Source organism: Phyllostomus hastatus, unplaced genomic scaffold, assembly GCF_019186645.2.
Source record: "Phyllostomus hastatus isolate PE091 unplaced genomic scaffold, TTU_PhHast_1.1 phas_contig_159, whole genome shotgun sequence".
Classification (NCBI taxonomy): Eukaryota; Metazoa; Chordata; class Mammalia; order Chiroptera; family Phyllostomidae; genus Phyllostomus; species Phyllostomus hastatus.
This window is the reverse complement of record NW_025333640.1, coordinates 24038791-24055051: the sequence shown is the minus strand read 5'-3', so window position 1 is coordinate 24055051 and position 16261 is coordinate 24038791. Positions and strand designations below refer to the sequence as shown.

General features: G+C 36.2%; 1 protein-coding gene across 4 annotated transcripts in view; it reads right to left on the bottom strand.

Annotated features, from left to right (window-relative positions):
• LRBA (LPS responsive beige-like anchor protein) overlaps positions 1-16261 on the bottom strand; it is a 513768-nt gene that overhangs the window by 68284 nt on the left and 429223 nt on the right. The window lies entirely within an intron of this gene.

The window sequence follows — 16261 nt, the reverse complement described above, 5'->3', positions numbered from 1 at the left end:
AACATTTTGTTGTTTACTGCAACAATGGTAACCAAATCATTTATTATTTCAACTGAGTTTTTATGCCAACAAGTTAGACCTTGGGAGGGATACTTATAATTACTGAATTATTATTCTAGGTACTAATATTAAATTACTCCAAATTATCTGATGTTATTAACAGAACAGTGTCCAATAAATAATAAATGAACGTAAGTATTCAGTGGAAATGCTGGGCCCAGGATCCACTTCCAGTTCATCACTGCACAGCAGTTACTAGCACTGCGCTCGGAACATGACAGGTACCAACGTTCGCTGAATCTAATAAAGTTAGAAATGTTCAAGAGTTTTAAGAAAACTGGGGACTCATTTTTCAGATGAGTATTCATATTTATATGATTTATTATTCTTCAAAATTATTCCAACATGAAAGTTTGATATTATGGACTACTTTATCTCTGATGCAAATCAGACGTCTCTCAAACTCTAATTCTGAGGAGTAATTTGAAGTTATATTTAGGTAATGCATCTCACTAAAATTCTTACTTTTAGGTGAACAAGTGTATGGTTGTGTCATGTTTGGTGTGACTTGCTATGTTATCAGTAACATAAAAAAGAAATCTGTTGGTTTTAAAACAAAATTGACTAACTTCTATAGCAAGCTATCACCAGTAAGACATAAACCATCTCCTGAACAAAGAAGTTCCTATTAGTTCACAAGGGTACACTTCTGTACATATATGCTTTATTAAAATAAATGCCTATGAATGAGAAAGATGTTTCTGGATGAATTCAAATGTATTTCTTTTAACTAATAACATTTAACATGGCTCCATGGTATATGATGTACTTTAAAATATTTTTAAAAATTTTGTAAATAAAACTCTAGGCAATTCTCATATTCCAAAGTATACCACAATGAAATATAACTAAAAAATAGTTCGTTTCAATTGTGAATGTTACTATTTTGGATTTCCTATAAAACTCATACTTACAAATTTAGTAAACAGCTAAGAGAGCACAAAACTGCTTCATATTTTATTTGAATAAGAAGAGAATGGCTTATGATAACTTTAAATAAATTCCTATTTAAAGTACATGGATTTAAAATCAATAAAAAAAATCCAGGAACTATTAATGCAAGTTGCACCCCAAAACGATACGCTTGTTTCATTAACTTAGGCCTTGGGTAGAAATGCGGAGGGGGGGGCTTGTTTAAAGTGACACATAAAAACAGCAATTGTCTTAATTTGTGTGCAGTGCACTCCACACAAAAGCCCTAAATATGTTCAAATTAGAGCAAGCTGCTTGATTGTCACTGCAGTCTCATGTCACATTAATGCATGACAAACATTAAACCATACACTTAAATGGCAATTTATATCATTTAAATGTTTACTGCCAGACTAGCTCATCACTCATTTAAATGTGACTTTCTGACAGCTAATTTCAGTTAATTTTCTCCAATTCACTTAATTAGAACTTTCAATCAGGGAAGAACCTATACATATCCTCAAGCTTACATCCTTTTTAGTTGTTCAAAATCTGAGTCAATAAACTGCTGAAAAACTCTATCTCTGAATCTACAAAAAAAGTGCAACCATAAAAAGCAAACTCACAGTATGTCCTCTCAGGAAGAACCTTCGTTTATTTAAGTAAATAATACTCCAGCCAGTATTTTAAATAAAAAACGTTTAGCTCATATACACACACTACTGAAACTATAAAAACCCTACACCCAAGCTAATTAAAAATTAATGATTTCAAAATTGTTTAATAAGATAAAACAGTCAGGAGTCTCCTGAGGACCCGTGGTGTTGTGATTTGAGACTATAAAATTCTAGAAGGCTCAGCTAATGACATAGTACAAATGAATTTTCTCAATATTAAAGCCCTAAAAACTAGGGTGATTTTATTTTAAGTGCCATCAGACAAAGAACTGTGAGTTTTACTAATGTTGATTACTTCTTTAGGCACGTTGAAAATGGGGCAGTTGGTTAGATGGAGATGTGGAGACCTTTACATCTTGACGCCCATCATCATGTTAAACCACAAACGCTGAACTCAAAGACTGTGTGCTCACAGGACGCCCCGAACACACATGCAGAGATGGCGACCAGTGTCGTGGGTCAGCCCCCCCTCCCCCTGTCATGCTGGTCAGTCCCCAAGGGGTTGACAGTTATCATGGAATTATTGGCAACATCTTTTCCAGAGGTTGATAAACATGTTACTTTCATGAATAAATTTAAAAAAAAATTAAAATGAAAATATCATGAGCAGTTTTCAAGCATTTTTTGCAATACACTAAAGCTTTAAAAAAGAACAACTGCTAAGGATATGAGAGAATTCCAAAAAGTTTTAGTACATTTCAGTACAAAGTCAGTTTAGGATTTTAACCTTCTTGTCATATCAGTGAATGACAACTGCCTAACCAAAAACATTTAACAATAAACCAACGTACTCACTAAGGACTGGAGGGTAGAGGTAAAGACAAAGATTAAAAAATTACTGAAGAAAACAAAACCCAAATAATTCAAAATAGAGTACCCTAGCATTATATTTTATAACTTTTGTTTTTCAGATTCAAAAAACACAATATAAATCATAAAACATATTAAAAATTCTTTAAATTCCTCTTTATATGTTAAGATTTTAAAAAACACTCTGTTTATAAACTACTTATTCATATCCACATTTTTAGCCACAAATAAATGCATGCCAGTGGCACGCTAAGCATCTGAGATTTTTCAGAAGCTTTCGGACAGACAGTCCTCATTAAGACTGGAGTTAAATACGGTTTGCAGCTAGGGGATAGTAACAGGCTTCCCATGCTGCTCCCAAACTAACCAATCAACCCTTAGTACTCCCCTAGCGGGCTGAATACATCATTTACATCCAATGTGTGTTTTGAGTAAAATTTGTAAAGAAGAAAATCCACTGAAATGTCCAACACAATACAATAATATGCAACTCATCTGAGTTATTATAAAATAAATCAGTGACTAATGTCCAATTGTTAAGGATCAAATAAGACTATGAAAAGACTATCACACGAAGCCTCACACAAATTGTCAGAGCAACCCAGGGGGACTCATATTAGTCTTGACAAACTGTCTGGGGGCTGATATCTGGTTTTTAATGAGATCTATTAAACAGAGACCAGAACACTGGAGATAGGCTAAAAAGTACAGTATACAGATGTCAAATACAAACACTTATTAGTAACTTTCATTTGTTTGAAACATCAGCAAATTAAACCTTTAACATTATAAAGATAATAGTAAATTATTCATAAATTAACACATTCGTAAGACCCTGTGTCAGAAATAATTATAACATATATGAATCTGTCTAACAATAAATCTCATTGAAAGAATATAATCTATGTTTTTGTGAAACTAAACCATTAAGGAAATGAATTATTTATTGATAAAAATGTTGTATAAAATTACTTGTGTTTCCTACAGTGGAGCCAAATAATATAATAACTGATGTAGAAATAGTTTCCTTTTTATAAGAAATTCTAAGCTATTTGAGAATAAAAATTCAAAAATAAAAGGCATTAACTATGTGTTTAATCTAATGCATGGTTTAGAGATACACTAACAATTTCCTTACATTTTCAAATAATCAAATTTTCTCTAATGTAAAATTACGTAAAATCAAGATTACCAATTTCAATTATGGTAATTGTTTACCTTGAGACCACGAAACCTTACTTGTATATTATTTGTGCTTCTCATACTTGTAATTAATTCCAAGATTAATGCTAATGTTTATTTAAACTTTGCTTTCATACCACATCATTTAAAAAAAAACAACTAAATAAAAGCTACTGACATCTAAAGGATAACTGATCTTCATTAAAAAATCAAATAAAAAGAACAAATGTTATCTATAAACTTTATATGCAGAAATAATCGTGTAACCAGAAGGAAAGAGGTCCGTCCAGCCAGCCCAGACGCACAATTCTGCATACCTATCCCCACCACTGCACTCCCGAGCTCCCAGAGCGCCCTTTCCGGCTCCGAGACACACAGTGATGGATCTGTAAGTTTCAGATAAAATAAAAACCTCTGACTAACCCTCTTGACGTGATATGCATTTGATCATAAGATGCATTTAATCATATTTTCTATGGAAGAAAAAAAACAAGAATTTGTTTCATATATTTTTAATTGTATTTATAATTAAGAGTCTTAATTCATCTGAATGTAGATAGTAATATGTTTCAAAGGAGTTAATGTTTGGATTGGCAAGAATGTAATATACAACATTATGGAGTCGGAATTTTAAGTATTTTTCATTTCAAATACATGTAATACAGCCTTCTACACACACATACACACACACATTTAAAATGAACTGGTCTGTTATGTTTGCATGTGCTGGATTTCAAACACTAGTGGTAATGTTTCCTTAACATTGATATATGACCTTTGTAATTTACATTGAAGAAAGCTGTTTTTTTCAGCCTAATTAGAACTGTTTCAAATTTTCCTGCTAAATATATGATATAAAGTCCTTTCAACTTTTTTATTCTAGAGTTTCTTTCCATGTCAACTTTGTTCCAATCAAAATATGCTTTGAATTAAATGATTTTGATTGAATATGTGGATCACATTTCGCTTCTAAGATTTAAAGTCCAAAAAGGAAAAGTTTAGCCTGTTCAAACAAAGCAAGAGCAGCCACTTTGCGGAAAGCTATTCACATTTAAGAAGACTGACAAATTGTTTGTGTGCACCATTAGGTCTCGTTTCTGCAATAGTTGCCAGATTTCCTGTCCCCCTAATAAGATACATTAACTCCTTCGGTGCTGGCTTTGGAATTGTGATGAATCCAAGTAACTTCAGCAAAATTCTCATTACCTGTAATTTCCTTCTTCAAAATAAATGGAAAAAAACAGAAAATTTGCTATGTTATATCAAAATCTTTTCAAAAAAACAAAGGTCACAGAAAAATCAACATTTCTTTTCATAACAGATACAAATTCTGAATGTAAATGTACTTTCCAAATAGGATTAGTCAAAAGTGACAAACCCGTATTACTCATTTTTAAAAGATGTATTAATTAACCTATTAAAAATTAGTACTTGTTCACATGAAGCACAATAGTGAAAATATTAAAATTTTGATGAATTACATACTAACATGAATTAGCATTCTCCCATACATCACAATGCTTCCAAATTCAGATATTTACCTTCATATAAATATGTAACAAAACGTGAGACAGATTTTATACTTACATGGAAAAGTTTAACTTTGAGGGCATAAAATATGTGTGAAGCTGTGACATTAAAAACACTAAGTCATGAATCAAGGGGGGAAGGGTAGGATTAAGGATTTAGGAAAAAAGAAAAACAACTATTGGATGCTACGAAAAATAAAAAGATATCTGAGTTACAAACAATGAAATTTAGTCAACAACACAGTGACGTTTGCGCTGAAAAGCAGACAGAGCAATCACTAGAAGGAGTCGTGTGCTTCTAAACTGCCCTTGAACTGTGGGGCAGAGGAGAGATGGTGCGCCACAGCGCCCCGCTCATTGCCCCATTTCTATCATTACTAAAGAAAAGTGTGAGTTAGTACCACATCTTGATATAACCATCAAGCACTCGTGCATCTTCTGGCAGGAGAATCATTCTGTCTACGATTGTTATTGTGTAGTTTTAAATGGGCTAGTCAACCAGCTGTTATATATTTTACACACTGAAGGCCATGTTTCCTTTGAAATTCATAGTTTTAATCTCAACTGAAGTCTGTATTGCTGTGTGCCAAGATCAAAAGGATTAGGCAAACTTGTACAATTACCCTCCTTTTCAGGGAGATGATTTTTTTCTAATGTTTAAAATAGACCTATATGCTGACATTTTATCCAACTATTTTCTTTAGAGCTATAGAACATTAAAACATTTAATTAACATTTCAACCTTAGGTCACTCTTAATCTAAAATCTAGGAATTCATAATATACAGATATTTTAAACTATTTATAGTATAATACACATAGGGAGATGGAGCTTTTAAAAAATTCTGTTCTGTAAGAATGGATGGTGAACAGCTATATAAAATTAAAGAACAGATACACCTATCTATTTTATTATTTGTTTGCATTTGCATGACTTCATTTAAAAAAACAATTTACAGCTCACAACAATGCATAGTCATCAAGATAAAATAAACAACATAAGTAAGGTAATGCAAAAACAATAAGCACATAAAAATCACACCATGAAATCGTGTAGACTTGTTAAAAGAGCACCATGGACTTGGCCCTCAGCTTTCTAGCAGGCAACATAAAGAAAGAGACACGAACACTTACAAGAGTCAAATATGACCATAATGTAAAAATAAACCAGATGGCCTAAAAAAACACATTATTTCTATTCCTGAGATAAGAAATTCCTCCCTTGGCAATATGATGGAATCCAGGTATGTGACTCTCAGAGGGACTGACTTAATCCTGGATAGATTTAAAGTATAGACAAATGGAAAGACTGCATATTCTTCAGGCAATCCTGCATAAACATTATTTCTCTCAGGTGAGGCTTTGCACGGTAAATTCTAGATTACACTCCATGACAAGTACCTGGAACGTGGCCATTGGATTCTGTCAGTTCAACGCAGAGCCACAGGCTTCAACATCAGCTAAACTGAGTCACAGGCCAACAGCCCCTTAAAAATGTGAAGGGGAAGGCCCACCTCCACTTGGAAGGCACAGCGGCCGATCCTAAGACAGGGCTGAGTTTCTCCTCAGAAAGCAATTTTGGGTAAACTTTCCCTCACAGATAAATAGGCAACAAGAGCCTGCAAATGCCAACCATGATATCCTATACTTACGGATGTTAAAATCTCTAGAAAAGTAATTCTGAGCATTGTAAATGGCTGTTAGGCTCTCTATACACTAGTTATAAAAATATACACTTAAGTAATTAAAATATTAATCTAAAGTTCTCAATTATCCACGTAGGTATAGGAAAAAAACAGCTTTCATCTTCAACAACCACTAAAAAAATGTATTAATTTGTTGTATGAACTTCTAGAAGTTCATTTTCTAGTTAGCTACAAAAGGAAGGAAAACAAAACCAAAAAATTTAATCCCTTCCCATTTACTTATCCACACAGATCTGATAAATACTAGCAGTCTCTTGCCTTTGAAGAGGGCCAGACCCAAATCCCTACTTATTGCCAGATGTAGTTTAATCCCATGGGGACCCCGGACAAAAACAAGGAGCTGTCTTCATGGCACCAATGATCCCCTGGACTGACTGCCAAAAACTTATATTGGCAAATCAAAATCCTTGGCAAAACAGAATACTTAGTATATCATCACTTCCAAGAATACCCAATAAAGAAACACTGAAAACTTAAAGAATATGAATGCAAAAGTTGCTGAATAACTTTTAAAGCATTGACAAGTTCAGCCAGAGAATTACATCTGCACTCACTTTGTGTGTGCAATTGTATATACATACATTACATGTAGGACTAAAAGTCTTTTTTTCATTCTGCAACTTTTGATTAATATCAGCAGCTCTGACATCCAATCTACAAACATCTATTGAGTGCTTACTACAGAGTCTGTTCTGTGCTAGATTCTGGGGATAACAAGGTGAGATGCCTCTCCCGAGGGTGGGTAGGAAGGCAAAAGGTCATCCATTTCTAAGACGACTACAGTAGTCAGTGTGCGATGCCCTGAGAGCCTCAAGTCAGGGGCAGTGGGATGAAGAGGAGGGGACAGACTTTAGAAAGAGTTAAGCGACGTCTGCACGCCAACTGACCACCAATGTGGGAGGGCATGGAGGGGGGGTTCGGGGTAACACTCAACCTTCCCTTCTGGGCCTTCATCACACTGGAAAAGGAACACGTTTGTGTGGTAGAAGATGAACTGTTTTGAAGTTAGTATTAATATTTTGGACTTTTAGAGATTTGAAGTTAACCCTAAGCCTCTTCTGGATCTAGGGCTGTTAATTCCCGCAGAAGTACAGGGTCCGGCAGCAGTAACACCATCCAGTGTGGCTGGTAGGGTGCGTGAGCGTCTCACACGAGACGGACAGCAATTTGAACACTTCACCTTAAAATGTCATATGGTGTGCTTGAGTGTGATATTGTTATGTTACAGAATTACATGCTTATGATTTTGTAATAAAAATTCTTATGTATAAAAAAGGGACATTGTGCCTGACCCTGTATATATACCACTTAAATATTAAAATATGTTCACGTTCAATACTGGGATGTCAGAGACAGAAAATTCTGGATAGCACAGTGACCACCAAAACTTTCTACCAGTGCTCTCCAACAGAAATACAGTGTTCTATCACATATGTAGTTTAAAATGTCCTAGTAGCCACATTTTCAAAAATAAACAGATGAAATTAATTTTAACACAGTATATTTAATCAGAAAAATAAATATATCATTTAAACACACATAAGACTGTTATTTTGTAGTAAACCTTAGAAACCTGGCATGTGTCTCACGCTGGCAGTGCACATCATGTCCCGTTCAGAGTGGCCACACCTCCAGTGCTCAAAGCCACAGGTGGCTGGTGGTCACAACACTGGACAGAAAAGCTTTCTATTCAATTCCCCAAACTGAATCTACACTCAGATTTTTACCGTATTTTGATGTAAGATAGAATGCAGGGACTAACTGTATTTAACCCTTTTAAAAAATAGTTTCTCTTAACTGCAAATAAAGGTGAAGTTTACAAGCACAAAGCACCCTCAGACTACAAAATGACCTTTGATGCAGTTTTGAAAAGGTCATTCTAACTCTCAGCTCACAAAGAATGGCTATACCTTAGGACCCGACAGCAGCAATATCCTATCCTCAAGTGTGAAACAGAAGTGTCCTGCGGTGTATATTCTTTAGCCGGTTACAGATCTCTGAAAAGATGTGGCTGCACAGGAGAGATGGCACCACGACCTTCCTAACAATAAAGGTAAGGGGCTCATTCTACCAACGACGGTCTATCTTTAAAAGTCCTTTGTTAGAATTCTTAGCATATTATCCACTCTGCTGTATCAGTTACATATGTTAAGAACTATCATATAGACATAGGCTACAATTTATTATAGAGAACATTTACTGAAAGTCAGATATATTCAATATGTAGACAATGTGGATATATTCATAAACCTCATAAAAAACACCTCATTTTAGCAGCAGATGGAAGTAGCTTCTGTTTGTCCACTCCTAGAAATTCCTGAACATTTGTGATAAAAGCCTAGGATTCTCTAAATCACAATAAATTGTAGGTCTGATTCTTTCTGAATTATCAGTGGCATAATGTCTAGTTAACAGGGTCCATTTTAATTATTTTTATGCAGCCAAGACCATCTGGGCAATATGAGTTCAACAGCCTGCACTTCTTGAAAGATTTAAGTAAATTTGTTATCGATGCTTCCTTACCTCTCTTTCAACTTCTTAACTAATCTCTCATCTTCCTGTTTCAGGAACGCACCGACAATGGTTTTGCTAAGGTTACCACGTCTCACTGAGCCCAATGGACACTCACCTTTCCTCACTTCACCTCGCTGCATCGTGGCATCTACATTTCTACATCTCTCCTCTCTAGGCTTCCTTGATACCCCACCTCCAGATTCCCTTTCCGCATCCTCGCTTTTCAATGCAGGGTCCTTTTCCTCTGTCTGCCTCTCCAGTGTCCGTTCTCCTCAGGATTCAGGCCCAGGCCCTTGTTTCTGACGTGTCCCGGGCTGGATGAGCCAGACTTCGACTACCTTTCCCGGTCAATTACTACCCTCTCCAGAGTCAAGTCCAAAATGTTACCTGCCCATCAGCCTAGTTCTTTCGGTGTGTGCTTCAAGTAACTTGAAGCTAATGTATTGAAAAGACAATGAATGGTTTTTCCTTTCAAACTTCTTTTTCGCTTCTTTTCTGGATTACCAGGGTGTAGGCCCCCACCCGGTGAGCCAGTCAAGAAGCTGTGGCCTTCATCTTGACTTCTTTTCCTCTCACGCCAAAGCCTTGTCAGATAACGAGCCTCCAAAGTGCTTTCCAAGTTCATTCTTCCGTTTCCTTCCACTTTGACTGTCTTTGGCTCTGTGTTTCACTGCTTCTTGGTTCCATTATTCTAACACCAGCCAAACTGTTCTCTTTATCTCTAAAACCTTCCCTTTCCAACTCATAGATGGACAGCAGGATGACAGTGTTGAGGGGAGAGGGGTGCAGTCACGGGGTGGAGGGATCGAGCAAAAAGGACCCGTGGACATGGTCAACAGTGTGGTGACTGCGGTGGGGTGGGGGGCTGTACGGGGACTAAATGGTAATGGAAAAAAATACAGTAAAAAATAAAATCAAAAATGAAAAAAATGTGCGTTCTTCAATTCATCCTCTGTACTAACTGCTGTCTAAAACCTGGCTGTGTCATGACTCCCCTGAAAACTTTCAATGGTTCTCCTCTCCACGAGGTGGCCTTTCTCCACCTGAGTGCAGCACGCACCGAAGTCACCTGGGGACTTGTTAAAGCACAGATTTCTGGGATGCCCCCAACAGAGGTTGCTTCTGAAGCTCTAGAGCTGAGCCCAAGATGTGCCTTTTTAACAAGTTCCCAGGGAAAACTGATGCTCCAGGTCTGGTAGCCACCTTTTGGGTACCACTACCCCAGGAAAAACGTCCACATTACTTACTTCCAAAGGCATTGACTATTGTTCATATGCACTCCCTGTGGTCTTACCTTTCCACAGGTATTCTTACACACATATTGCCTGTTACCTTCGGAATTAAGTTTAGCTCTAGTTCTGTACTACAACAAGACCTTTTTTCACGCAGCTTCTTACACCTGTAATGCCCTTTCCGTCATCTCCCTCTCTCCCCGGCCGACTTCTGCTCATTCTTAAAGACTATGGCCAAACATAGTTTCCCAAGTTAAGAGAAACTATGCCTGCCCCAATCTCCCCAAGAAGCAAAATAAGGCATTTCTTCTTTTGATCTCAGAGTGAAAAAAAAAAGAAAGAAATTATAACTGTGTATGGTGATGGATGTTAACGAGACTTGTGATAATTCCACAATATATATAAATATTGAATCATGACATTGTATACCTGAAACTGATATAATGTTATATGTCAATTTTGTCTCAGAATTTTTTTTAAAAAATTATACTCACACAAATGAATAAATAAAATGTTAAACGCTGTAATGGTAGCCTGTGTTTCTCTTTCATGGTACATATCACATCTATTATTATATTTGTTATACTACATTATATATTATCACAAGTTATATATTTACTTGTTTAGTTTCTTATTTATCATCCATCTTCCTTACTAAACAATAAACATGAAAAGGGCAGGTACTATGCTGTTTTTCTCAGTGTTATAGTCCCCAAGATGAATAGGTAGTAGGCACTCACAAAATATTTATTGAATAAATAAGTAAATATATCACTTAATCTACTTCTCTAATTAGTTACTGTCATGTCTGTTTGATCTTCATAATGACAGCCCCAAAGGGCAGGTGTCATATTCTTCCAATTTTGTGATCACAGACCTAATTACTCAGTAGCCCCCTAATAAATGTCTGTTGAATGAATGAATGGCATTTAAGAAATTCTTGTGATTTAGTACAATTCTGTGTCTATACTCAGGAACTATGATCTTAAAGCTTTGTATAGCATGAAATTGACCACAGAAACTCTAAACACTTGATACAATGCTAATTGGGCCGAGTTTTGGAAAATCTGAAGACTTTCTGTGGCTGCCAGGCATTGCAAATAAGAGGTCTGCAGTTTGTTAACTAAAATCAAATTTAGGACAGGATAATGACAGGGAGAGAAGAAAAAGTGAAGTGGAAACCACAGTATCCTCTTCCAAGGTTTTATTTTCTCCTGAACAATATCACGAAGATGGATGCAGATAATGTCAATCCTAAACCTGACAAAGGCTCAGGAAGACAATAGATCATGCAAGGAAAATGTATCAGAAGACCAACTTGGAAGAAATTCACTGGTCAGCTAAACAACAATGTGATAATAACAGCAGCATTTAACATTTAGTGAGCACTTATGATGTGCTCAGCTTTATGCTAAATGTTTTACATGGGTTATTTTATTTAAACTTCCCAATAATCTTATGAGGTAGGCACATTTCTAAAAATCATTTTATAAATGAGGCTAAGAGTGCTACATGAACTGCCTGATGTCACCCAGGCAGTACGTGTCAGACTGGCAGCCTGAACCCACACTTGACCCCTAGAGACATGGTCCTAACCACTACACCTCTTTCCGAAACAGGATGGTTTATCCCAAAGCTACATTATGAAAATTCTAAAAATATGGAACCATGTCATATTAAGGATTATTTTTAATGGATTCCACATATATCATTTAGTAACACTGGTATTAAGTAAGCTGATCATATACTAAATCTGACACACCATGTCAGCCTGCAGGCTTTACTGACAGATTTTATTATTCTTTCAAATGGTTTTTGCTTTTACATATAGCTTCTTAAAACTAAAACTTTCACCTTGTACTGCAGTTTATTTTTCTGTCTTCCTCATAAAATGTGAATTCCTGAACGCAGAGATTATATCTGCATCCTTGGAACTGAGCACATAGTAGACCCTCAATAACAGAGATTCAAAAAAACCTGTATATTTTAGGTCTCTTTTCCATTAATTTAATTATGTATTCTTTAGGAGATTTTAAAAATCAAATTAAAAAATTAGAGCACAATAGAGAATACTAACATATTTGTTAACTGTTAGGTCCAAAAGCTCTTATAAAGAAGTAATCCATTAAAGTATTTTGAGATGAGAATTAACATTAAGAGCTCATTTTGCTAATTGATGAACATCAACTTAAAAAATATGATTTCATGTATTTTAATGTGTATCATATTTTGTGTTGTTCCATGAACTATGAGCGCTTTAAATGAAACTACTGTGTAAAAAGAACAGAGAAAATTATCTTCTTTATTTGAATATTTATTTAAATAAACACTTTCATTTAACTACCAAACTCGATATATGATTTTGTTAATTTTTGGAAAACGTTTTAAATGCTTTATGTAATAACACTGTCTCAAACTACTCAGGACACTGATTACATGTTTTTCTTTCATTTTTTTTAAAAGCACCGCACAAACATTATTTGCTTTTGTGATTTAATAGCTTTGAAATGTGCTACTTGGCAAACACTTCTAAATTAAACTACTATAATAATAAACAACGATGTCAAACAAATAAATCTGACTTGAGATATTTCTTCAGCTTCTCAGATAACTTCTATGATAAGCTGTACGACACACCGGGCACTAAAATCAGAACTCTGCCTCTGTTAGGATAGGACAAATTGATCAAGGACATAGATGTATTTATTCTGCGAGACCACCATTTTCCTCCTTTGTTGTTCAAAAATACAACTCTCCTTTGTAGAAATTCTACCTTTTCAGTTAATTTCACTACAAAGGATGCAGCTGTAAGGCCAGAATATATTAAATACATTATTAGCAATATAGGCATTTACATTTTTATTAAATATGGAGGTGCAAAGACAAACAGCAAGGCAAGAGTTAATTGAAACATTCCTCTTTAGAGCAACTGAGTTGAGGAGTGGGGGCTGGTGGGTGGCGGGAGGGGGAGCAAGGCAGAGAGATGCGGAGTTAATCAGGGAGCAAATCCAAAGCCAGGCATGGAGAGGCCTCACTAATGAGCCTCAAGTACCCTGCAGTGGTTTTCAAACTTAACTGGCTTCAAATGATGCCACCCCATGACAGAATGCAGCTAGCCATAAGAGAAGGGTGATTAGAATAAATGACGGGAGTAATTAACTCTGATGTGAAACCACCTGATTGGAAAAGAGAAGCCAAGAGCTATTTAGCTGATGGTCCTCCAGTAGAAAAAAGGAAGCTTTCCCTTTCTCTTGTGTGGGTGTTCAGTTAGAACTCAGCTCTTTCAAGTAGGTATTTGGTGGCACTAATGAAAAGCAGCTTTCATTCAAAGGCCTCTCAAGGACCTTCCCATTCATTTTGAAAGGGAAGAAAATAAAAGCTTCAAAGTAGAACTAATTTACTTTAGTCCCCTACCTCTTAGTGAATGTTGCATTAGTAAAGTCTGCATCAGTATTTATGCCCACGGTCTATCTCCAAATAATGTCATCAAACAGCAAAAAATTTTACTTATGAAATTACCAGATAAGGGTAATTAAAATTTTAATATTTTCCCTTTCTTTAAAAATATTTTAACAACATTGCATGTACGTGTTAAATAGGTACTTTTTTTTTAACTTGCCAATCACATTAATGCATCTGGAAAAAAATGTTTTACATAGGAAACTTTAAACTTATAGTAAATGTTGATCAATGTATTTCCTTTGTGTCATTAGGATCATTCTTCTAATAGCAAGATACTCTAGAGTAAGAGGGAGGAGCATAAGGTGTGAATGAGGTACATTTGCTTCTGAAGAGAAAACAAACAAACAAAAATAATGTTAAGTCAAGGAAAGAAAGTACATATTTTTGCAAAAAGACAGCTTTCTTACACTGCATACTGACCCCAAGAATCCACCATACTCTCAGTCTGCTTTCTTTTACAAAGAGGAGAATTACAAAGACTGGGGGCATTACTACCTGCTGTTTTACAAGTAATCATCAATTCATCGGGCCAATGTTGTTCTGTACCTGCTGAGTTAATGTTCCTCGACACACCTCTCCCCACAGACAGGTTCTCAAGCTGCCCAGAAACAGCGATGGGTGTAGTAGCACAGGGGACTTCGCAAATGTTTATGCCTAAACTAGGATTTATTTGACAGCTTTACACCTTTGGGCATGATACAATTAAATATTTTGACAGCTAAACAAAAACTGTATAAATTTAAAAGCTATTAGGAGCACGGAATCTAGAATCCAAATGAAGTGATTTGCTTACGCCCTGAACCGCTTCGGCAACGTGGTCCACAAAAGCACAGAGAGGGCCACACGTCTGTCTGTCAACTGTTTCAGTGAATCCTTTCGCATCTCTCCTGGGACGGGTACTCCCCTCACACACACTGACAATGACTTTAACGTCAACAAAGGGAACACACAAATTTAAGATCATCAATGTAACTCCTACTTTTGGCTATTTTCTTATAATTTTAGAAACAGGAATATTAAAAAGGCAAAGACTAAGACATATTTAAAAGGCTACGATGTGCTATTTAAAAGGACTTAAAGCAACTCAAGGAGTGTGAGTGGTCCTTCAAACTCTGTCATTATTGACTAAGCAGTCAAAGCTCATTCACCGGAGGTGCCGGGTTCTAGACTTCCATGGTATTCTGTGCTGCTTGGTCCCCTAAGACCACATTCTCACTCCTCATGCAAGGGAAGAATCACAGTGAGTTACTCTGCTCATCCTCAGAAAAACCCACTGTTCATTATCTGAGCTCCAGAAATGTTCCCATCAGTACTACTTACTACTCAAACACAGAGATTAAAAGCCTCAGATGTGTCTCTAAAAATGTAAAAAAAAACAAACCTGTAAAGCAAAATTGTCTATTAACATAACAATTTTAAAATGGAAGTCTGACTTACACCTACCATATTGCATCTTATAATCATTCTGGAAGGCACCTTCAGACCACTGGCTTAGACTCTAACAAAATGCTCAAGTTTAAACAATACCTAATCAACTGTATTAAAACATTTAAAACCCCACTTTTTTTTAAAAGATTTTATTTATTTATTTTTAGAGAGGGAAGGGAGGGAGATAGAGAGAGAGAGATATCAATGTGTGGTTGCTGGGGGTCATGGCCCGCAACCCAGGCATGTACCCTGACTGGGAATCGAACCTGCGACACTTTGGTTCGCAGCCCGTGCTCAATCCACTGAGCTACGCCAGCCAGGGCTAAAACCCCACTTTTCATTACATAACAACCTGAAGAAATACTGTACCCTCATCTAAAGGTAACTGATCAGTTGTCCATTTAAAAAAATCAGGTGCCAGAGGGAAGGAACGTGGCAGGTAGAAAACTTGGAAAGAAAGAGCTGTGATCCCTTCCACCAAAAACGCACTTTCTTCTAAGGAACCGCAGTTGTGTGGATGCAGGTAGACTTTTTACACTGGGACGAGTTACTCCAGCATTTTTACCTGCACATTCAGAGTCAGTGGGACACATCAGTCCTTTCAGAAGAACATGCCTTAGGCACTTAAAAAATGGCCCAAATGGAAGAACAGATCAAAGCTCCAGAAAAAATACAACTAAGTGACGAAGAGATAGCCAGCCTATCAGATGCAGAGTTCAAAACACTGGTAATCAGGATACTCACAGAAGT